Genomic DNA, 24,209 nt, shown 5'->3' with positions numbered 1-24,209 from the left:
GTGTGACAAACCGATATGAAGCCTGTTGAGTCATCAATGGGGCTACCACCTATGAGAAAGGTGGGTTGTGCATCAAACTTTGGGAGAAAAGTAGTGATGTAAATTAGGTAGTTGGAGCGATTAAATGCAACAAGTGAGATACATCTCAAACACTTTCCTAGTGTTTTTCATTATGACATACTATTGGCTTGACAAAGACACAGTGGCCCTTTGAGAGTTTTGAAGCAAGTAAACCAAGGGGCTTACAAACTGAATTTGGTGGGAAACTCAAGGTTAACCCAATGTTTAACATGAGCACATCAAAGCCTATTTGTATAGATCAAGGGAATCCTAATCAAGGCAAGTCACAATATGGGCAATTAAGAACGGTAGGCTTTTGCGAACGAGATTTACCAAGGAGAGGAATGGTTCGAGTTAGGAGATGATAGAAGACAAGGTAAGTGTTTTGAGGGGTAGGATAACCTGACATAGAGGCTAGTTAGGAATCGGCCAAGGCATCGAGAAAGTTCTGAGGCGAGTCAAACCAATGTCATTCTGAGGATGTAATGAGGAAGTTCCAAGTATGGGTGGGGGAGAATCTCATGGGTCGTGGATCAAAGCCCTTGAAAAATGTACACAGAGTGTCTTATAGAGGCCAATTGATGAAATAGGGCTCATTCGACCCACTTGAATTAACTTGATTCGTGGAACATGAGGAAAAACCCCTTTAGTTAAAGACTTGGTGGCCTAGTGAAAATTTTAAGGAAAATTAGGGTTTCCGTTGGTAAATATGGAAAGTAATCTTAGAAGATTCGTAATCTGATAAAATTTGATTTTGTAATCTTAAAGGGTTGAGTTAATTCCTTAAGAATCTCAATCGTAGGTAGCTTTAATCTTGACCATCGGTGTAACTTAATATGTATTGTTTGTTATGGGGGAGCTCAACTATAAATTGAGGTATTTCCCCTCATTTGTAAGGACTCAATTGTGATCCTTCAATGTAATAGAGATACTCTGAGAGCATTTACTCAAACACCTTGTGTGTGCTGCTTTCTTGTAGCATCTTTTTGTTCTTTCGTTGCTCTTTCATTTTGAGTTGCTTCCATTTTATTTTTAATGCTTTGGAGAATTTCTGTCAAGAATTCTCACTTTGCGAGAGTTAGGCTGACTTTGGCAGATTGAAACCCAAGAAATTGCCTAAAGCCTCACGAATTCTGAGACTAAACTTCTAGCCCCGTGACAGTAGCCCTTATCTTGGCCTTCCAATAGACATAGTTAGTACCATCCAATATAATAGGTGTGGTAAATATGAACCTTCAATTGAAAACCGATAGTATTTTCACTTAGTATGTTAAGTGTCTAACACTAATACCAATTGATAGTTCATTGACTTTTTTGTCTATTAGATATTCGTTTAGTTGCAACTAGATGTAGTAACTACTAGTACGAAAATAGAGATGGACTCTAGAACCTATGCTCTCCCCGCTTAGAGGCCTAAACTCAAACCCTCTATAGGTTTGTGAAAGAAAAATGGCTGGTGGGAGTTGTGCCCTGGTGAAAGGGTGCACTTGCAAAATAGGAAGATTCCTAACCCTTAAGGAGTATACAGCGGATACCGAGTCTGGTGTCCATGTATACCTTACTCCTTATCTTTCCCGCCTAATCCTCATCCAAAACTGACAGAAGGGTCTACCTTGCCAAATTTATTTTTTGCGGCTAAGTGTTCCCACTATTATGGGTTCTTTCAATGCGAGCCCCTCAACTCCATTCGAAGACTTACTAATGCCATCCTCAACTTCAACACCCCTTCTCCCCTAGCTTCTATGGGGAGAGTGACGAAAGAAATCTGATGACTTCCTCATTTTTGAAAATCAAGTGTGATTGTCTCTATTCCATTCAAAAGACCTAGCCGAAAGGAGGCAAAAACTCCTTTAAAGCGGAAACTCCCTCGGTGAATAATGATATTTTACCTTTATTGCATCTCTTCTTTAATAATTTTTTTTGTTTCTCTAGCACTTGTACTGTTCAATCAATGTATCTACTTTTCCTTACTTTATGTCTTTCAACCTACTCGTCTACTTTTACTCTAATTTTTGCCTGCCAATTTAGGTCATCATATTTATAGCACATACCAACTTAATAAAACAAGAACTCGAGGGACTCAATTAGATCATCATCATGTACATAAGTGGTACTTTTCCCAATTCCTACGTCTAAAGGACTGACTAATCATGCTTTGATACCACTAAATTTGTAACACCCTTCCTCAACCCGATCTTTAAGTCTAAGTTTGGGGTGTTACAATGAACTAAAATGGTCTACAATTTTTAACTCACTGATTTAAAATAAGCTTGACGATATTACTTATTAATGAAAATTCTTACAACAAAAATCATAAATTTAAGGTAAAAGTTTACTATTTTAAAGTCTCAGACTCTAAGGGAACGACTTAGATACATTGTGATGGACCACGAGGCAAAGCTTCTAAGGGTTCCCCCTTCATATGTGCATGACACCTTACTGAGTATGATTCTTGATCTAACACGGTCTGGCTTAGTCCTTCTCTCAAGCTCCTTATCCCAATGTTCCTGCATCACAGGTCAAACCCTTGTAAGTTCTTGTGAAATTAGTGAATTTTTTCTCTACTAAATTGCAGACTTCACCCCTTCTTTACCAGGGTAAAATTTTAAAAGAAAAGAAAATACTTAATTTTCTATTTTTACTCAGATTTTAATGTCACATCTGGATAGGCAGACTTTAATACACCTTCTGTCACTCTTTAATGGCGGTTCAACCTCTAATACCCTTAGGTTCCTAAGCAAACCAATGTCCTCACGACAGGGTTTTGGTGATTTCTAGATGCCTTGCTATCTTGGCGAGTTCTCACTTTACCCTACATGTCACCTTATTAGGAATACCCCCTTTTGTTTTGTTCTAGATTGTGAGCATTAAAGTCCTGGCGGATATGCTAATATTCTACTTATGAGGCTTACAATAAAAGACCATGCACTTTGGCGATCTTTCCAAATCTGTTTAGTGCATAGCAGACTCCCCTTTCTTACCCTTAACCTAAAGAACTTGCTGGCATTCTCTTCGTTGGGGTACCTAAGGGGTCCCCTGCCACCCTTACGGTCTAAATCCTACGAGGGATGAGTAATGGTGATTACTTCCTTATATCTCTCTGGCGACTCTTAATGGCGGATCCTTAACCGCAATCTACGGATAAGTCCTCTTCCCTTGCCTAATTACCAGGCAATACTAACACGTCATTTCCCATGTTCTACTCCTGTTGAGTTATTACTCTATGGCCCTACAAGCTTTCATGATCACTATATTGTAGGACTGTTCCCCTTTCTACTATCTTTGCCTTGGTCGGCGGATTGCTCAAAACCCTCTTGCCAATACTTTTATTTTTACTTCTAACTCTTTTCTCTACACATAATTTCCAAAAATTACCATCCTGATGATCAACCATATTTAATATCTTGGCAAACTCTATTGGTTGTCACAACTGAGTTGTGGTTTTACACCCTTTCCACCCCGTGTTTATTATCCCAATGGGCTACCCCATGTTTACTGTCCCAGTGGACGACCCCATGTTTAATGACCGGGTAGACTACATCAGTTGTCATAGTCGAGCTATGGTCTTACGTGTAAAAGCTCTTTGAGGTGTTGCCCCCATAGAATCTTACCGCCATGCAATGTCGCCCCATAGAACTTGCTAATAGTCATCGCGATGTTGCTCTATAGAACCTTATAGTTGTTGATATCGATCCATCTCATATTTACATTGATGCTCAAACATCAAAGTGTCCACCCCACAAGGCCCAGAGCTTCGAACATAACGGGTGCACCTAGCAACACCGTATGGCGGTATCTAACAGGTAAGGGTGAGCATTCGATCGAATCGAATAAAAAATTTTGAGTCAATCGAATTCGTGAATCTTATTTCAACATCCTAACTCAATTTGATTTTTTTATGAATCAAGTCGAGTGAGATGGAATTCGAATCGAATCGAATCGAATCGAATCGAATATATTTGTTCGAGTTAAATTAAAAATAAATTTATTGTTGTTTTTTTTATTTAATTTTTTTTAAATATTTTTCTTTAAAGTTTTTAAACATGATCATTCGATGAAAAATTGAAGTAAACAAATAAAAGCAACACAACATCAGTCTAAGTAAACAACAACACAACAAGATTATAATAAAAAATATAAGCAAAAGTCCAAAATACAACAAAAACCTACACGGCTACATCAGTCCAAACAAGAAAACAACAAATAAAAACAACACAATAAAAGTTCAATAAACTAGCAGCAATAACATTACAAACTAATAACAATAACACATCAGTTCAAAAATCGTTACAAGATAGCTTAAGCTTCTTCTTTTGCTTCAAACACCTTCGGTAAACTTGAAACATCTAGTAAAAGTATTGAATGAGATAGTTAAATGATAAAAAAAATTTCAAAAATAAGTTCAATAGATAGTTAGCTTTATAAACTAATGCTAAGTATATTACCTTCTTGAGCTTCGGGTATTTTGGATAAGTCTAGTAAATTTTAAAACAAAAGTATTAGTTAAATTCTAAGAATGTTTACTAATATAAATAACACAAAAGCTTATTTTATGAATCAAATTAATATATTACCATCTTCCATGGTTTGAAGTTCATCAACATAGACTTCAAGATTGATGGCATCATTAGATTTCCGAAGCCAATCTTGTGTACAAACTAAAGCCTCGACCATGAGAGGAGTTAAAGAACTTCTAAAACTATCGAGACTGCATGCACCAGTGCTAAATGCACTTTTCGAGGCAACTATTAAGATAGGAATAGCAAGAATGATTCGAGCCATTTCTGCCAAAATAGGGAATCTAGGACTGTTCATTTTCCACCACAATAATAAATCAAATGAACTTGAATTGTTTACTTCTTCCTCCTCACCCAAATACCTATCCAACTTAGATTTACTTTCTACTCCAACTTTTTTCTTCTTCTTAAAGTACTTTTGCTTGGCCAAGTCCGTTTGTATTTCTAACTGATCTATTTCTATTGAACTGAAAAGATTTTTTGAAGAACTAGATCTACCTTCAAACACTTAGAAGAATACTCATTGAACAAACAATGCAATTCTTTATCAATAATTTTCATAATGTTATTAGATTTAAGTTTATTTCCTTTATTAACATTAACAATGAATAACAACGTGCAGCCATATAAATTTGGTATAAAAAAATAAGCTCTTATTACTATTACAAATTTTAGCTACAAGAAGGCATTTTCTTGTCCTCGTGAATCAGATAATACTATGCTATTTCCTATGCTTATATTGCTTCTATTTACTTTATTTATTGGAGTTATAGCAATTCATTTTAATCTAGAAGGAATGCATTTGGATATATTATCAAAATTATTAACTCCATCTATAAATCTTTTACGTCAAAATTCAAATGATTTTGAAAATTCGTATCAATTTTTTAAAAATATAACTTATTTAGTGAATATAGCTTGTTTTGGAATATTTACAGCATCTCTTTTATATAAACCTTTTTATTCATCTTTACAAAATTTAAACTTACTAAATTCATTTGTGAAAAGAGGTCCTAAAAGAATTTTATTGGATAAAGTGACATGTTTGATATATGATTGGTCATATAATCGTGGTTACATAGATATGTTTTATTCAATATCCTTAACAAAAGGTATAACAGGATTGGCAAAACTAACTTATTTTTTTGATAGGTGAGTAATCGATGGAATTACAAATGGAGTAGGCATTACAAGTTTTTTTTTTTGGGAGAAAGTGTAAAAAGCATGTTGACCCCAAAGTCTAAAAATCTCATTTTACATCACGAATCAATGATAACCGCCAAGTAAACTAACATGTTCATCATGTTTCCTTCACCCCAATACTTATTATATGTATCCCTCATTTTGGAAGTCATAGAAATTATGTCTAAATTTCCACAACCTTGCCACCCATCAAAAAGAAAATGTACATTCGTCAATACTTCAAAAAGTAAATGAGAGGTAACATGCAAAGATTCGGACACCTTTAGTGTAAGATAATAAAAAGGCTCCAACACTTTTATAACTTTTCAAACAATTTCCCAGTCATCAAATGTAGGAACTCTATCTCCATCATTGAGGTCAAGAAAAAAGTTATGATCATCAAGTGCATATGATTCAAATGCACACTCATATTTATCTACCACCTTTAACATCATATAAGTTGAGTTCTATGTAGTAGGCAAATATAGACACAATCGAACCTTACTATCTATCATTTCTTATTTTGCCTGTTGGTTGAATTTTGTCAACCTAGATGGTGATGCTCTTATATACCTCACAACACCTCTAACTTGATCCAAAGACACAGAAGCATCCTTAATATTGTACAGCACAATGAGATTAAGAATGTATGCAACACATCCCATATGCATAAATTTCCCATTTGCAACAGAAGCATTTCGATGATTCAATTTCTTTCTCAAACATTCAATGGCAACACTATTAATGGATGCATTATCAACCGTAATAGTGAAGACCCTCTCAATCCCCCAATCTTGAAGATATTTTTCAAGGGTTTGACCTATGCTTTCACCTTTATGAGCAGATATTGGGAAAAAAATTATAATCTTTTTTTGCAACCTCCACTCATCATCCACCCAATGTGTCGTTAAAACCATGTAAGATATCCTCTACAATGAAGTCCAGTTGCTTGTCATAAAAAAAACTCTACTTATATCTTTTTCAAAATAATCCTTCATTACACTCTTCATGGAGTTAAATAAATCTAGACAATCCCTTCTAATTGTCCAACGAGATGGAATACTAAATCGTGGGCATTCTATAGAAAGAAAGTATTTGAAACCCTCTCCCTCTAATATTTTAAAAGGTTTGTTCATCCACAATTATCATATGAACCAACGCCTTTCTAACAGCATCTTTACCAAAAATGCAAGTTGATAAATCTGTTGTTTCTTGGCTAGTCTTCACAAATGCTAATTCTGATTGCTTCAAGTTTGAAGTATTACCTCGAGGTCTTTTTACGCATGTTTTCAAATGATTATTCAAATTCATTGTAGAACCCAAAGTTGATTCTATGGTGTAAGTAGAATCACAAGCATTGCACCTTGCTCTCTTCTCCCTTTCTTCAGTTACACATTTGGTGAAATGGCTCCAACAAGCTGCCCTCGAAGTAATATTTCCTCGAACATTTCCCTTGGTTGTTATTTGATCATCTCTACTTGGGGAAGAAATTTGTGAACTTTGAGTTAAAACATCTTTCTTTGGATCACTTATCTACAAGTTAAAAAGAAAAAATTCACTAAAGACAAAGTCAAAAAGAAAAAATTAAACCCTTATTTTACACCAGAAAAAAAAATAGAATTAATTAGACAAGGCTGAAGTGAAACTAAAAAAGAAAAAAGAAACAATGAATCTATTATCTATGCATCATATAGATAAAAGACAACCAACCCATTTCATGCAAACATAATTAAAGCAAATAAAAAATAAAAAGGGAAAAAAAGATTACAGAGAACATCTAATAGAATAAAAACTCACACAAAACCCACACATTGCATACATGGTTGTGGTGTAGTGTGTGGCTACGACTATATTTTTTTCTAAATAAACAATTGGCTTCCAAATTTTCACATTTCATCTATTTTAGTATCTAGTTTTCACGTATTATTAATGGTCAAAAAAATTAGTGGATGCAAAAGTATATGTCACCTGCTTTATCACCCACTATATATTTGAGTATCTTATTTAAAGTTTTAGATTGAATTTAATATCACCAATTATTAAATATAATAATTATATTATAAGAAAAATAATGTGAATAAAATGAAACAAACTATTTATTTTTATCTATTTATTAAGTTATAAATAAAAATAAAATTATATTTATGTATTTTCTATTCCTTTCTTTAGTTTTAATTGCATCTTGAAGTATTTACAAAATCATCGAACAAAAAAAATACTATGAAATCAAATATATATATCTAACTTCTTTCATTAAAAACAAAGGAAATAAAAAGGAAAATAGAATTAAATTAATGTAAATAACTAAAATAAAAGTTAAATATTTAACATGTATTTGTACCAAAATAAAATAAAATAAAAGGTAAAAAAGACAAAAGTCAAAATATAATGGTTATTATTTGATACAATGTTTGTGAGTTGTGATGCTACTTATACCACGCCACTTACAGAGAACATCTAATAGAATAGAACCTCACACAAAACCCACACATTGCATCTTGAAGGTTTACTATTTTAAGTTAAAAAAGGGTCAATTGTTGTGAACTAATGTGCTTTTGTTATGGGTGTTACACCCTAAACTCATATCCGTTTCTAGAATAGGGTTATAGAGCATTACCATAAAATCGTAACATAGAAACATGCATTTGAAAACATTTGATTAAACATAGCATAATCAATTCATATTCATGCATATCGTACCTTATTCGAGCCCTCGAGGCCTTAGAAACACTTTAGAAACTATCTAGAACTAAATCGGGAACATTTAAAGCCTTGAGGAAAAAGTTAGAAAAATTTAAACTGCAGGGGTCATACGACCGTGTGGCCAAGCCGTGTGACTCACCCGTATCTCTAGCCATGAAACATTCAAACTAGGGACACACGGTCATGTCCTAGCCCGTGTCCGTGCTAATGTAACTCTCAAACGTGGGTCACAAGGCCAAGCCACATGCCCATGTGCCAAGCCGTGTAACTCTCAAAATGACCTCACACACTTGTGTGCTAGGTCATCTGCTAGGCCGTGTAACTGCCTAACTTGCAACCTTTCACACCTACAGGGGACACAAAGCCGTGTCACATGGCTGTTTGTCACACACGGTAGAGACACACGTCTGTTTCTTTGGCCATGTGGACAAGAAATTTTCCAAAAACAAGCCATTTCTTTCACCCATTCAAAGCATGAACCTAAACACACCTACACATAAGACCAAGGCATCAACATCTATCCAAAAAATGCATAAAAATGACCAATTCACAAGATCATAAAACTGTGACAGCCCAAAGTTGACCCTAGTCGGGAAGTGGTTTCGGGACCGCTAAACCGAGTCACCGAAATGTTGAATGTGATATTTATTGTCTAGAATATGTAATTATGAATGTGTGAAAATTTCAAGCTTCGATTTAGTCGATTGCATGTGAATTTCGTCAATAGGACTTATGTGAGAAAATTTTAAAATGTGATAGGTCAATGTGTGAGGACCTATTAGTGCATGTGGACAAAGGGGGGGACTTGCATGTCAAATTTCCCCCCCTAATGAGTAGTGGCCGGCCATGACAAGGAATGATGGGCAAAACATGTCATGAAACATGTTTTGTTAATGGAAGAATAAAATAAGGAGTATGGGTAATAAAGAAATGGAAACAAAAAGAAAAAAAAATGTGTGGTTGCCCCCCAATTGCCGTGGGCTAAAGAGAAGAAAGGAGAAAAATTTGTGTTCATCCTTTCTCACCTTCATTTAGCCGAAATTAGAAAGAAAAACAAAGAAAAAAAATTTCTCATCCTTTGGTTCATCCTTGGCCAAAAATTTTAAGGAGGAAAGAAGAAGAAAGGTGAAGAGATTCGGCCATGCATGTAGCTAGGCTAAGGTATGTTTGATGATGTTCCATGAGATGCATGCATGTTTTAGTTGTTAGCTTGAGTTCTACCTAGCCCATGGTCTAAATCTTGCTATGTGATGGAAATGGCACTTGACCATGGATGCATCATTCTTGGTTGATGTTTGATGTTGTGGTGATGAGGCATGAGGATGAGTTAAGATTCGGCCTAGGTGGAGGTTGTGTTAATGCCATTGCATGCAAAATATGAAGCTTGTTAATGATGCATGTGATGATGGCTTGATGATTCTTGAACCTCCTTTTTAGCATTTTTGTGTGAGCACATATGTGCATTGGTTGCTAAATGGAGAAGAATCGGCTAGCAAGATGTGTGCTAAGGCCGAATGTAACTTTGCATGTTAATGAGCAATGCATGTGTTAAATTGATGAAAAGGGGGAGGATGCTTTACTAGTGTGTATATGTGTGTATTAAGTGTTGAAATCGACCCCAAAAATAGACATGCATATTCGGCCAAGGGGAAAGAAATTAGCTAATATGTTGTGTTGATGCATGATTTTTGCATGTATGAGACTTTAATGTCTAATGTATAAATATGGGCTAAGTGCCTTGTGTTCATCTTTTTGATGCCTAAATGATGAAATCAATTTATTTGTTTAAATAAGCTCAAGAGCAAAGGGGAAATAAATCCGATAAAGGGAAGGAAAAAGTGGTCGAATAGCTAGCGGAATCGTTCGACAACACCCGAGGTAAGTTCTTGAGTAAGAGAGCTTAAATTACGATGTGATTAAATCATGTTTTAAGCAAATTAAAATCATGCTCTATGAGTGGCTATTGAGCCGAATGTGCAAGGATGGTGTGTGCCTTGTGTTGAGTTTTGCTAATGAAAAAGAAATACGAATGTGCCATGAATTATTGTTAGAGGTGCATGATTAATTGAATGCTGTCCGGGCTAAGTCCCGAAGGCTTTGTGCTAAGTGAATATATCCGGACTAAGATCCGAAGGCCTTTGTGCGAGATACTAAATCCGGGTTAAGTCCCGAAGGCATTCGTGCGAGTTGTTAAATCCGGGTTAAGTCCCGAAGGTATTCGTGCGAGTTGTTAAATCCGGGTTATGTCCCGAAGGCATTGTGTGAGTTACTAAAACCGGGCTATGTCCCGAAGGCATTTGAACGAGGAGCTATATCCGGTTAAATCCCGAAGGTACGTGATTTGGTAATGAATGAGCTTGCTGTAAAATTCCAGCGAATACTCGAAAAACATCCCAATATGGGGATATGTTACGTATGTGTTGAATTTAATCGAGCCCTTACAAATAAATGTTCGCTCAGTTGATAAACGAGCTACCGGCCTTCGGCTAAGTTAGTTTATTGTGTATGTACATAAGGGTTGTTAATGTTGTGAAGCAAGTTTGATATCGGTAAATTGCGTATTATGAAATATTCCGTTTAGCTAAATGTGTGCTATTCTTTGTGTATGCTGGAATTCCTTGCTCAAAACTTACTAAGCATAAATTGCTTACTCGTTACATTGCTCCTCTGTTTTATAGATTTTTGGTTCTCCAGCTATCGGACTCGGGATCTTGAAGTCGAAGTCGCCCACACTATCAAAGGCTCTTTTGGGTACTATTTTGGTTGAATTTTGATATGGCATGTATAGGACTACCCATTGTTGTTTTTCGAGTACTTTATGAAATGTATAAGTGTACGGCCATGCGAAAATGGCTTGTAGAAGTGGAGTATGGCATTAGACCATTCGTGTTTATGAATGTATAGATGGTTTCATGATGTAACTATAGTTGGAATGGAAGTGTTGAGCAAATGATCAGCCACTGGAATGGCTAAGTATGATCATATGCGGGCTTATGTATGACAAGGCCCTAGTTGGTCCATGAAACCCCAAATTAGGTAAGGTTTACTTTGAAAACAGAAGCTGATAGCAGCAATGGTGTGGATTGGAAAAATCACAAGAATTCGTAGGAGTGGAATTAAATAGTGAATAAATTATGTAATCGAACCTTGATGAATCTACTTTCATATGGAAGTAACGAAACAATCATAGGAACAGTACAGTAAGAGATATTCGGGTTCTTGTGGAACAGGGCCAGAACAGTTTCTGGATTCCCTGTTCCGCCTTTGGAAATTCACTATAAATTGACCAGAGATAATTAGGGGTCATACCATATATGTATGGATTCCTCTCTGAGTCTAGTTTCCATAGAAACAAACGGTATCAGTATTGAAGCTCTGTGCAGAGAGATATCCAAGTCGTAATGGGAAAAGGTCAGTGTAGTCGACCCCTGTAACATGGGAGACTTTGACTAATAAACTGTACTAATTGGCCCGACCAAAAATTCTAGAAAAAAATACATAGATGGGGACATGAGTCTAGTTTCAGGGAAAAATCACAAAAATGATTTTCGAGTTGTGAAACTCAAGATATGATTTTTGAAGAGACTAGTACTCAGACTGGGCAGTGTCTGGAAAAATTTTTCAAAGTTTGTTAACATCTCGTGTCCGACTCCGGTGTCGGTCTCGGGTTCGGGGTGTTACATTAAATTGGTATCAGAGCCAGGTTTAGTCGATTCTAGGACTACCGTAATGTGTTGGGTCTAGCTATACATGCCATTTTATGTGATTACTTGATAGTGTGGTGACTTCTGACAATTGTAAATGTGTTTATAGTAATGGATCCCGATCGTGACCGAGAGGTAGCTGATGATCTTGAGAGTGTAGCGCCTGCTCCCGCACAAGGGACGGTGCCGGTAGACTCTCAACCTAATGCTAGTAATCCGAATGATGAAGCTAGACAAGCATTCTATAGCGTGATGAATGATTGGTTCAACCAATACATTCGAACTAATATGGCTGTTCCACAACCTCCATTCCCGACAAATACTACCCCCGCACCTACGATACCACCGGTAACGGACCAAATAAGGTCAAATAAGCCCCCAGTTGACAGAATCCGAAAACATGGGGCTACTGAATTTAAGGCTATGGATAGCGATGATGCCGAGCAAGCTGAATTTTGGCTGGACAACACTATCCGGGTACTCGATGAGCTATCTTGTACACCCGATGAATGCCTAAAGTGTGCTATCTCCTTACTACGTGATTCTGCCTACTATTGGTGGAGTACTCTGACTTCTGTTGTGCCCCGAGAGCAAGTAACTTGGGAGTTTTTCCAAACTGAGTTTCGAAAAAAGTATATCAGTCAGAGATTTGTTGATCAAAAACGGAAGGAATTTCTTGAGCTTAAGCAAGGCCCCATGTCGGTTACTGATTACGAGCGAAAATTTGTTAGACTTAGCAAATACGCTCGGGAATGTGTTTCGTCCGAAGCTATTATGTGTAAACGCTTCGAGGATGGGCTGAATGAAGATATAAAAATGTTCGTTGGCGTTCTTGAAATACGAGAGTTCGTGGTACTTGTTGAACGAGCTTGTAAAGCCGAAGAGCTTAGAAAAGAAAAGCAAAGAGTTGATGAGGGAACTGGAGAGTTTCGTAAAAGATCCTCGGGAAGGTCTCTTCAACAGACATCGAAGAGATTTCGAGATGATGCGGGCCAGTTTAGAGGCACTTCGGGCCTTTTTAGACGAGATCGTGATCGACCCCCTGTGGGTACACGAGGCACTTCGGTCGCCAGTGTTGGGAATGAACGTCGAGATAGAACGAAGTGTCGATATTGCGGTAAATGGCATTCGGGGAGTTGTAGATTCCCTGACCGCTCCTGTTACAAGTGCGGATCAGTTGACCACTTCATTAAAGATTGCCCGAGGTTGTTTGAACAGAATGAAAATCAGAGTGGGAAACCGGGTGCTACCACTGCTCGAAGTAGACCATCTGGAAATACGGGCAATGCTAGTGGTGGTCAGAGAGGATCTAGAGGTGATATAACCAGATCCGAAGCTCGTGCGCCTGCTAGAGCTTATGCTATACGTGCCCGCGAGGATGCTTCTTCGCCTGATGTTATTACCGGTACATTCACTCTCTTTGATACTAATGTAATTGCTTTAATTGACCCCGGTTCTACTCATTCTTACATATGTGAAACCTTAGCATCCAGTAAGACTTTACCTATTGAGTCTACTGAGTTCGTAATTCGGGTGTCAAATCCCTTGGGTCATTACGTGCTTGTCGACAAAGTGTGTAAGAAATGTCCCCTGGAAATTCGAGGTTCCTGTTTTCCGGCGGACTTGATGCTTTTGCCGTTTGATGAATTTGGTGTTATCCTTGGTTTGGATTGGTTGACCGCGCATGATGCGGTTGTGAATTGCAAGAGCAAGACTATTGATTTGAGGTGCGCAAATAACGAAGTAATCCAAATTGAGTCTGCGGACTTGGAGGGGATGCCAGCTGTAATATCAGCAATGTTGGCACAGAAATATGTAAGAAAAGGGTGCGAAGCATACCTTGCGTATGTACTTGGTGACAAAGAATTAGAAAAGAAACCCGAATCTGTGCCGGTGGTTTGTGAATACCCGGATGTTTTTCCGGAAGAATTACCGGGTTTACCACCTGTTCGGGAGGTAGAGTTTGGTATTGAGCTTGTACCTGGGACTACGCCGATTTCGATAGCCCCATATCGTATGGCACCAACCGAGTTAAAAGAGTTAAAAGCTCAGTTGCAAGAATTGTCGGATAGAGGTTTTGCGCGACCAAGCTTCTCACCTTGGGGTGCACCAGTATTGTTCGTGAAAAAGAAGTACGGAACCATGAGGTTGTGTATTGACTATCGTCAACTGAATAAAGTGACGATAAAGAATAAATATTCGTTGCCGCGCATCGATGATTTGTTCGACCAACTGAAGGGAGCCACAGTGTTCTCAAAAATAGATTTGAGATCGGGCTATTATCAGTTGCGAATTCGAGAATCGGACATACCAAAAAAAAAAACTGCCTTCAGAACGAGATATGGTCACTATGAATTCTTAGTGATGCCGTTTGGGCTCACTAATGCCCCTGCGGTATTTATGGATTTGATGAATCGGATCTTCAGACCATATTTGGATCGGTTCGTAGTTGTGTTCATTGATGACATTTTGGTCTATTCAAGAGATGAGACCGAACATGCTGAGCATCTGAGGCTAGTGCTGCAAATTTTGCGGGATAAGCAGTTATATGCTAAGTTCAGTAAGTGTGAGTTCTGGTTAAGAGAGGTTAGCTTCTTGGGTCATGTGGTATCCGCGTCGGGTATTCGAGTTGACCCGAACAAAATTTCAGCCATACTTGACTGGAAACCTCCGAGAAATGTTACTGAAGTTCGGAGCTTTTTGAAGCTCGCCGGTTATTACCGACGATTTGTGAAAGGTTTCTCGATGATAGCCACACCAATGACGAAGCTACTTCAAAAGGATGTTAAGTTCGAGTGGACGGAGAAATGTCAGAAAAGTTTCGACCAACTGAAAACTCATTTGACTAAAACTCCAATTTTGGTGCAACCCGAATCAGGTAAAGAGTTTGTCATTTATAGTGATGCATCCCTACTTGGGTTGGGTTGCGTATTGATGCAAGAAGGTCGAGTCGTGGCCTATGCGTCGAGACAATTGAAGCCACACGAGAGGAATTATCCGACCCATGATCTCGAATTAGCTGCCATCGTGTTTGCTTTAAAAATATGGCGACATTATCTGTTTGGTGAGAAGTGCCATGTATTTTCGGATCACAAAAGTCTCAAATATTTGATGACTCAACGAGACTTGAATCTGCGACAAAGACGTTGGCTTGAGTTGTTGAAAGATTACGAGCTTGTCTTTGATTACCACCCGGGAAAGGCTAACGTGGTTGCGGACACCTTAAGCCGGAAGTCATTGTTTGCTTTACGAGCGATGAACGTGCATTTGTCTGTTCTACCAGACAATGTGTTAGTAGCTGAATTAAAAGCTAAACCATTATTGACTCACCAAATTCGTGAAGCTCAGAAAGTCGATGATGAATTGGTTGCAAAACGGGCTAAGTGTTTTCCGAACGAGGAATCGGAGTTTCAAATTGATGATGATGATTGTTTGAGGTTCAGAAATCGTTTGTGTGTTCCAAGGAATTCGGAACTCATTTCGATGATTCTGAACGAAGCCCATTGTAGCCGAATGTCAATTCACCCGGGGAGTACGAAAATGTACAACGATTTGAAACGTCGATTTTGGTGGCATGGTATGAAACGAGACATCTCCGACTTTGTTTCGAGATGTTTAATATGTCAACAAGTGAAAGCGGAACATCAAGTGCCTTCAAGATTACTTCAGCCGATCATGATACCCGAGTGGAAATGGGATCGAGTCACAATGGACTTTGTGTCCGGACTGCCATTGTCAACTAGTAAGAAGGATGCGATTTGGGTTGTTGTCGATAGACTGACTAAGTCGGCTCACTTTATCCCCGTGTGTATGGATTTTTCATTGGATAGACTAGTTGAATTGTACGTTTCTCAAATTGTGAGATTACACGGGGTACCTGTTTCTATCGTGTCGGATAGAGATCCGAGATTCACCTCACGATTTTGGAAGAAATTGCAAGAAGCTCTGGGTACCAAGCTGCATATTAGCACTGCTTTTCACCCCTAAACCGATGGTCAATCCGAGCGGATAATTCAGATACTTGAGGATATGTTGAGATGTTGCATCCTCGAGTTCAGTAGTTCATGGGAACGGTATTTACCTTTGATTGAATTCGCTTACAACAATAGTTTTCAATCAAGTATTAAGATGGCACCTTACGAGGCTTTGTACGGTCGTAAATGCCGTACACCATTGTTTTGGACCGAGCTCGGTGAAAGTAAAATTTTCGGAGTTGATTTGATTAGAGATGCTGAACAGAAAGTAAAGGTAATCCGTGAAAGTCTGAAGGTAGCCACGGATCGTCAGAAATCGTACGCAGATTTGAAACGAAAAGACATCGAGTATCAGGTGGGAGACAAAGTGTTCCTTAAGGTTTCACCTTGGAAAAAGATACTCAGGTTTGGCCATAAGGGCAAGTTGAGCCCGAGATTCATTGGGCCGTACGAAATCTCCGAACGAGTTGGTCCGGTTGCGTATAGATTGATTTTGCCCCCGGAGCTTGAAAAGATTCATGACGTCTTTCATGTTTCGATGCTTCGACGCTATCGATCTGATCCATCGCACCTAATTAGCCCATCAGAGGTTGAAATTCAAGTCGACATGAGCTATGAAGAAGAACCGATGCGTATCCTAGCTCGTAAATTGAAGGAGTTGCGAAACAAAAGAGTTCCGCTAGTAAAGGTGTTATGGCTCAAACATGGGATCGAGGAAGCTACTTGGGAGACCGAGAGCTCGATGAAAGAACGATACCCAAACCTATTTACCGGTAAGATTTTCGGGGACGAAAATTTCTTAAGTGGGGGAGAGTTGTGACAGCCCAAAGTTGACCCTAGTCGGGAAGTGGTTTCGGGACCGCTAAACCGAGTCACCGAAATGTTGAATGTGATATTTATTGTCTAGAATATGTAATTATGAATGTGTGAAAATTTCAAGCTTCGATTTAGTCGATTGCATGTGAATTTCGTCAATAGGACTTATGTGAGAAAATTTTAAAATGTGATAGGTCAATGTGTGAGGACCTATTAGTGCATGTGGACAAAGGGGGGGACTTGCATGTCAAATTTCCCCCCCTAATGAGTAGTGGCCGGCCATGACAAGGAATGATGGGCAAAACATGTCATGAAACATGTTTTGTTAATGGAAGAATAAAATAAGGAGTATAGGTAATAAAGAAATGGAAACAAAAAGAAAAAAAAATGTGTGGTTGCCCCCCAATTGCCGTGAGCTAAAGAGAAGAAAGGAGAAAAATTTGTGTTCATCCTTTCTCACCTTCATTTAGCCGAAATTAGAAAGAAAAACAAAGAAAAAAAATTTCTCATCCTTTGGTTCATCCTTGCCCAAAAATTTTAAGGAGGAAAGAAGAAGAAAGGTGAAGAGATTCGGCCATGCATGTAGCTAGGCTAAGGTATGTTTGATGATGTTCCATGAGATGCATGCATGTTTTAGTTGTTAGCTTGAGTTCTACCTAGCCCATGGTCTAAATCTTGCTATGTGATGGAAATGGCACTTGACCATGGATGCATCATTCTTGGTTGATGTTTGATGTTGTGGTGATGAGGCATGAGGATGAGTTAAGATTCGGCCTAGGTGGAGGTTGTGTTAATGCCATTGCATGCAAAATATGAAGCTTGTTAATGATGCATGTGATGATGGCTTGATGATTCTTGAACCTCCTTTTTAGCATTTTTGTGTGAGCACATATGTGCATTGGTTGCTAAATGGAGAAGAATCGGCTAGCAAGATGTGTGCTAAGGCCGAATGTAACTTTGCATGTTAATGAGCAATGCATGTGTTAAATTGATGAAAAGGGGGAGGATGCTTTACTAGTGTGTATATGTGTGTATTAAGTGTTGAAATCGACCCCAAAAATAGACATGCATATTCGGCCAAGGGGAAAGAAATTAGCTAATATGTTGTGTTGATGCATGATTTTTGCATGTATGAGACTTTAATGTCTAATGTATAAATATGGGCTAAGTGCCTTGTGTTCATCTTTTTGATGCCTAAATGATGAAATCAATTTATTTGTTTAAATAAGCTCAAGAGCAAAGGGGAAATAAATCCGATAAAGGGAAGGAAAAAGTGGTCGAATAGCTAGCGGAATCGTTCGACAACACCCGAGGTAAGTTCTTGAGTAAGAGAGCTTAAATTACGATGTGATTAAATCATGTTTTAAGCAAATTAAAATCATGCTCTATGAGTGGCTATTGAGCCGAATGTGCAAGGATGGTGTGTGCCTTGTGTTGAGTTTTGCTAATGAAAAAGAAATACGAATGTGCCATGAATTATTGTTAGAGGTGCATGATTAATTGAATGCTGTCCGGGCTAAGTCCCGAAGGTTTGTGCTAAGTGAATATATCCGGACTAAGATCCGAAGGCCTTTGTGCGAGATACTAAATCCGGGTTAAGTCCCGAAGGCATTCGTGCGAGTTGTTAAATCCAGGTTAAGTCCCGAAGGTATTCGTGCGAGTTGTTAAATCCGGGTTATGTCCCGAAGGCATTGTGTGAGTTACTAAAACCGGGCTATGTCCCGAAGGCATTTGAACGAGGAGCTATATCCGGTTAAATCCCGAAGGTACGTGATTTGGTAATGAATGAGCTTGCTGTAAAATTCCAGCGAATACTCGAAAAACATCCCAATATGGGGATATGTTACGTATGTGTTGAATTTAATCGAGCCCTTACAAATAAATGTTCGCTCAGTTGATAAACGAGCTACCGGCCTTCGGCTAAGTTAGTTTATTGTGTATGTACATAAGGGTTGTTAATGTTGTGAAGCAAGTTTGATATCGGTAAATTGCGTATTATGAAATATTCCATTTAGCTAAATGTGTGCTATTCTTTGTGTATGCTGGAATTCCTTGCTCAAAACTTACTAAGCATAAATTGCTTACTCGTTACATTGCTCCTCTGTTTTATAGATTTTTGGTTCTCCAGCTATCGGACTCGGGATCTTGAAGTCGAAGTCGCCCACACTATCAAAGGCTCTTTTGGGTACTATTTTGGTTGAATTTTGATATGGCATGTATAGGACTACCCATTGTTGTTTTTCGAGTACTTTATGAAATGTATAAGTGTACGGCCATGCGAAAATGGCTTGTAGAAGTGGAGTATGGCATTAGACCATTCGTGTTTATGAATGTATAGATGGTTTCATGATGTAACTATAGTTGGAATGGAAGTGTTGAGCAAATGATCAGCCACTGGAATGGCTAAGTATGATCATATGCGGGCTTATGTATGACAAGGCCCTAGTTGGTCCATGAAACCCCAAATTAGGTAAGGTTTACTTTGAAAACAGAAGCTGATAGCAGCAGTGGTGTGGATTGGAAAAATCACAAGAATTCGTAGGAGTGGAATTAAATAGTGAATAAATTATGTAATCGAACCTTGATGAATCTACTTTCATATGGAAGTAACGAAACAATCATAGGAACAGTACAGTAAGAGATATTCGGGTTCTTGTGGAACAGGGCCAGAACAGTTTCTGGATTCCCTGTTCCGCCTTTGGAAATTCACTATAAATTGACCAGAGATAATTAGGGGTCATACCATATATGTATGGATTCCTCTCTGAGTCTAGTTTCCATAGAAACAAACGGCATCAGTATTGAAGCTCTGTGCAGAGAGATATCCAAGTCGTAATGGAAAAAGGTCAGTGTAGTCGACCCCTGTAACATGGGAGACTTTGACTAATAAACTGTACTAATTGGCCCGACCAAAAATTCTAGAAAAAAATACATAGATGGGGACATGAGTCTAGTTTCAGGGAAAAATCACAAAAATTATTTTCGAGTTGTGAAACTCAAGATATGATTTTTGAAGAGACTAGTACTCAGACTGGGCAGTGTCTGGAAAAATTTTTCAAAGTTTGTTAACATCTCGTGTCCGACTCCGGTGTCGGTCTCGGGTTCGGGGTGTTACAAAAACCATACAACGAATATGTCATATAGGCACCTCAATCACAATCCATCAAATATATCTAACATATGTCTATTTGACCATATGTCAACCTTATACATGTACTTATTTCCAAAACAAAAAAATACCACAATTGACCACATCGCAACTGCATCATCACATACCAAATTGGTCATTCAAAACATATATCAACTTAGCCATATTAACATCAACCATCAATGCATCAAAGTACCAAATGCACCACAACTCAAAGCAACATTTACATACCATAAATATCAACTAACCCTTAAACATAAGTCCATCTATACATGCCATTATAACATTGACTAAAACATCAAAATCTACCGATATAATCGTAGGATAGCGTAATAGGTCTCGGAAAAGCTTCCCAATTGAATTACCTTTGCAATTATCTATAAATCATAGAAAAGAAAACTATGTACTCACATAATGCTTAGTAAGTTCATAAAACATAAAACGTAACTTACCATTTCATTAATAAACATTAAGAATAAGCATTATAAAATCTAATCACAAGCTTGGCACAGGCCTAAGCACCAACAAGAACACATGTTAGCATACTCAAACATAATTCACATGGATTTAACATCGGTAAGCCATTCCACATGAACATAATTCACTTGAATTCACCATCTTCCTTAACATAACATGTTTTCAATGTAACCCACCATTTCAATCCTTTTCATAAATGCATATCATGGTTCATATTGAACCCTTACCATTCCTTTCCTTTTCATTCCCATTGAACCATTTAGAAAATAATCGGATACGCGAGATAGCTCACATGAAGTGTGCTAAACATATAACAGTAATTTTTCATTTTCTTTACATCATTGCTCACACGAGATGTGAAATGAGCCTGCTCACACGAGCTGTGGGTCAGAATGTAAGCTACACGATGCTACTCAGACGAGCTGTGGAGTATCCACAACAAATGCAGGAGCTCAGCCATTGGTAAGACATTCAAGACCAGCACCCGGAACATGAAAACCCTAATGACATGTCATTTGTACCCTACGAATTCCTAAGGTTCAAACAGGGCTCGATAGTCATTGTCACATCGTTGAATTTACATTATTTAGTTACATATCAATCAACATATTAAAATAGATCAAAACATAGCATTAAACGATATATAATCATACGAACTTACCTCGGCGATTAAGGCGTAGAAACGGATTCAACTAATTCGAAGCTTTAACTTTACCCCAATCTAAACCCGTACGAGGTCTATCTTGATCTAAATATACAAATTCAATCTATTTAATGCACGTACTATTCAATTTAATCCAAAATTCATACTTTTTCAAATTTACATATTTACCCCTAATATTTTAACTTCTTTACAATTTAGTCCTTAAGCTCGTAAATGGTAATTTACACAATTTCATCCCTAACACATGCTAGTCGAATTTATTATGAACACATATCAACTCATACAAATCATTATTTCACAATTTCACCATGTACTTTTACTATTTTTACAAGTAAGTCCCTAAATGATAATTTCATCAAAAATCACTTTACAAAAGTTGTTTATTTAACAAGGACTCATAATATTTCAATAAATTTTAAGAACCACACAAATATGTTTATATAAAAACCCTAAAACTTTAACAATTTGTAAATTAGTCCTTGGGCTAGCTAGATTAAGTTACAACGATCTCGAAAATATAAAAAACATTAAAACAGGATGAAATTATACTCACATGCAATGGATACTCCTAGTCGAACCTAGCAAGTTTCTTTGCAGGTCTTTTATTTGTTTTTCGGTGGAAGAAGAAAGATTAAAGATGATGGGTTTTATTTTTCTTTTAATTTACTTTAACTTATTTACTAATTTACATAATTAACCTTTTAGTAATTAACCTATAAATCACTTAATAAGGTGTCCATATTTTTCCACTCATAATAATAATGGTTTAATTATCATTTAAATCCCTTAAAAATTTAATTTCATAGCTAATAGATACCTTTAACTACTAACACTCCACTTTTGCACCTTTTTCAATTTAGTCATTTTTATGAAATTAAGCATGCAAACGATAAAATTTCTTAACAAAATTTTAACACGACACTACTAACACACTGTAGACATTAAAATAATAATAAAATAAATATTTTCACATCAAATTTGTGGTTCCGAAACTATTATTTTGATTTCACTGAAAATGGATTGTTAGAATAGGTTTGATATTTTTGTTCTATTTTCCTAGATTCAATCCCAGTAAAGGATCCCCCATATATAGCTTTAAAAATTTGAAAATTTTCACTCACCTCTCTATCTGCATAATTTCAACTTAATATCTGCACTTTACAGCTTTTATTCCATTCTTATGCTCACATTTTTAACCAAATTAATGGCACCAATGACAGGTAAATACAGATATATCATTAACAAATATTATATATTGTTAGTGTTTTCGGAAAAACTTGGAACTTGGAAGATGCAGAAAAGTCGAGGTTAAGATTGAAGAGAATGAAGTGGCATCAACTAGAAGGAACACCAATTTCGGAGCAACCAGAGACCGAAGGTCATGAGAAATTAGCCTAACCTAAGAAAGTTCAATGAACTGATGATGAAGAAGAAGAAGAATGGAGATAAGGATTTTGATTTGGGGGGTTTGAATGAACTAATGAAGAAGCAAAAGAATGAAGGGTTTAATTTAGGATTTTTTTGGAAAAGAATAATAAATTTGGCATTTGGGAGTTTCAGGTTTCAATTGAAGAAGAAGAATGGACAATGGAGCCTAGACTTTGGGGGAAATTGGGAAAATGGTAGGGCTAGTAGGGTTTTGAAGGGAAATATGGTAAAGTAAAATGGTTGGGCTTTGGGGGGAAATGGGATAAAGTAAAAGGATTTGAGCTTAGGGAATATAAATTTAAAATTTAAAATAATATAGTTTGTATTCGGTTTATTCGCGTTATTCAAATTCAAAAGTTCAACTCAATTCAACCTCGAAAAACGAGTTGATTTGTTTAACTCAATTCGAATAATTTGAAATTCAAACTTTTTTTCAATTTTTTCGAGTCAAATCAAATTTTCCTCACTCTTACTACTAGGAATTCCATTTTCTCATATTCCTCCACCCATTACTCCACTCCTATCATTGATGCTCAAACTTCTTAATGTCCCCTCCGCAAGGTCCGGAGCTTCGCACATCTCGATTTCAACACAACAATGTCGTATGGCGATATCTAACAAAAATTCCCATTTCCCAGATCCTATCTTTATCTAAACCTTTCGAAAATTCCGTCTCATATTCCACAGCACATACAAACTATAACACCTCTAACCCGATCCAATTTGCTGAATTTGGGTCTTGGGTATTACCACGCAAATGCATACAAAACTTATTTTACACATACAATTTCCCAATTTATTCCAGCTTAACCACAGCGACTCCGACTAAATTAATTATGCATATGCAATAAGCGATTACAACTGCAACTGCAACACATGGTATTTAGTTACAAAAATATTCCAATTTGAAATCCTAAGTCTAATACTGTTAACCCAACTATGGGTATTTGGGTAACCTTCAGACTTGGAACACGCCACCAAACTTGCTTTGTATGCATAATAGCCCGATTTACCACTCCCTTGGAGAAGTCCTGGTATCCTCCCTCCTGACGTAGAATCTCATTCAACCTGAAATAATAAGTGTAATTAATGCAAGTTAGTAAGAACTCAGTGAGAATTAATCACTTATACCTTGGTCGTGGTTTCCTTAAAGTGCAAGATAGTTCATCACTTCTAGTTTCTCTTCTTTTAACATCAATTGTCTACCACAACGAGGATCACATAAATCACAGGACATATTCATTTCTTTTATCTTCTATATCGTATTTTAAACCCATTACTTTCATGTATCACTATCATCGTTCTCTTAGGAATCTCTTTCAATTCACCTTGACCATATTTCTTTTCCCGTATTCTTGCAAACCAATGTTCGGAATTACTTCTCATACCTAATCATAACTTTCACTGCCCACAAACAGATGCCCTCCTTCAAGTTATTAGATGCAGCCTTTTCAGATTTGCTCTTTCAATGAGAGTCAATCCATCCCATTATCTCTTCAATTGTTCTTTAATTTATTTGGTCATTTATCAGTATCT

This window comes from Gossypium hirsutum, chromosome D08, assembly GCF_007990345.1.
Source record: "Gossypium hirsutum isolate 1008001.06 chromosome D08, Gossypium_hirsutum_v2.1, whole genome shotgun sequence".
Lineage (NCBI taxonomy): Eukaryota > Viridiplantae > Streptophyta > Magnoliopsida > Malvales > Malvaceae > Gossypium > Gossypium hirsutum.
Note: the sequence above shows the minus strand (reverse complement) of the source record.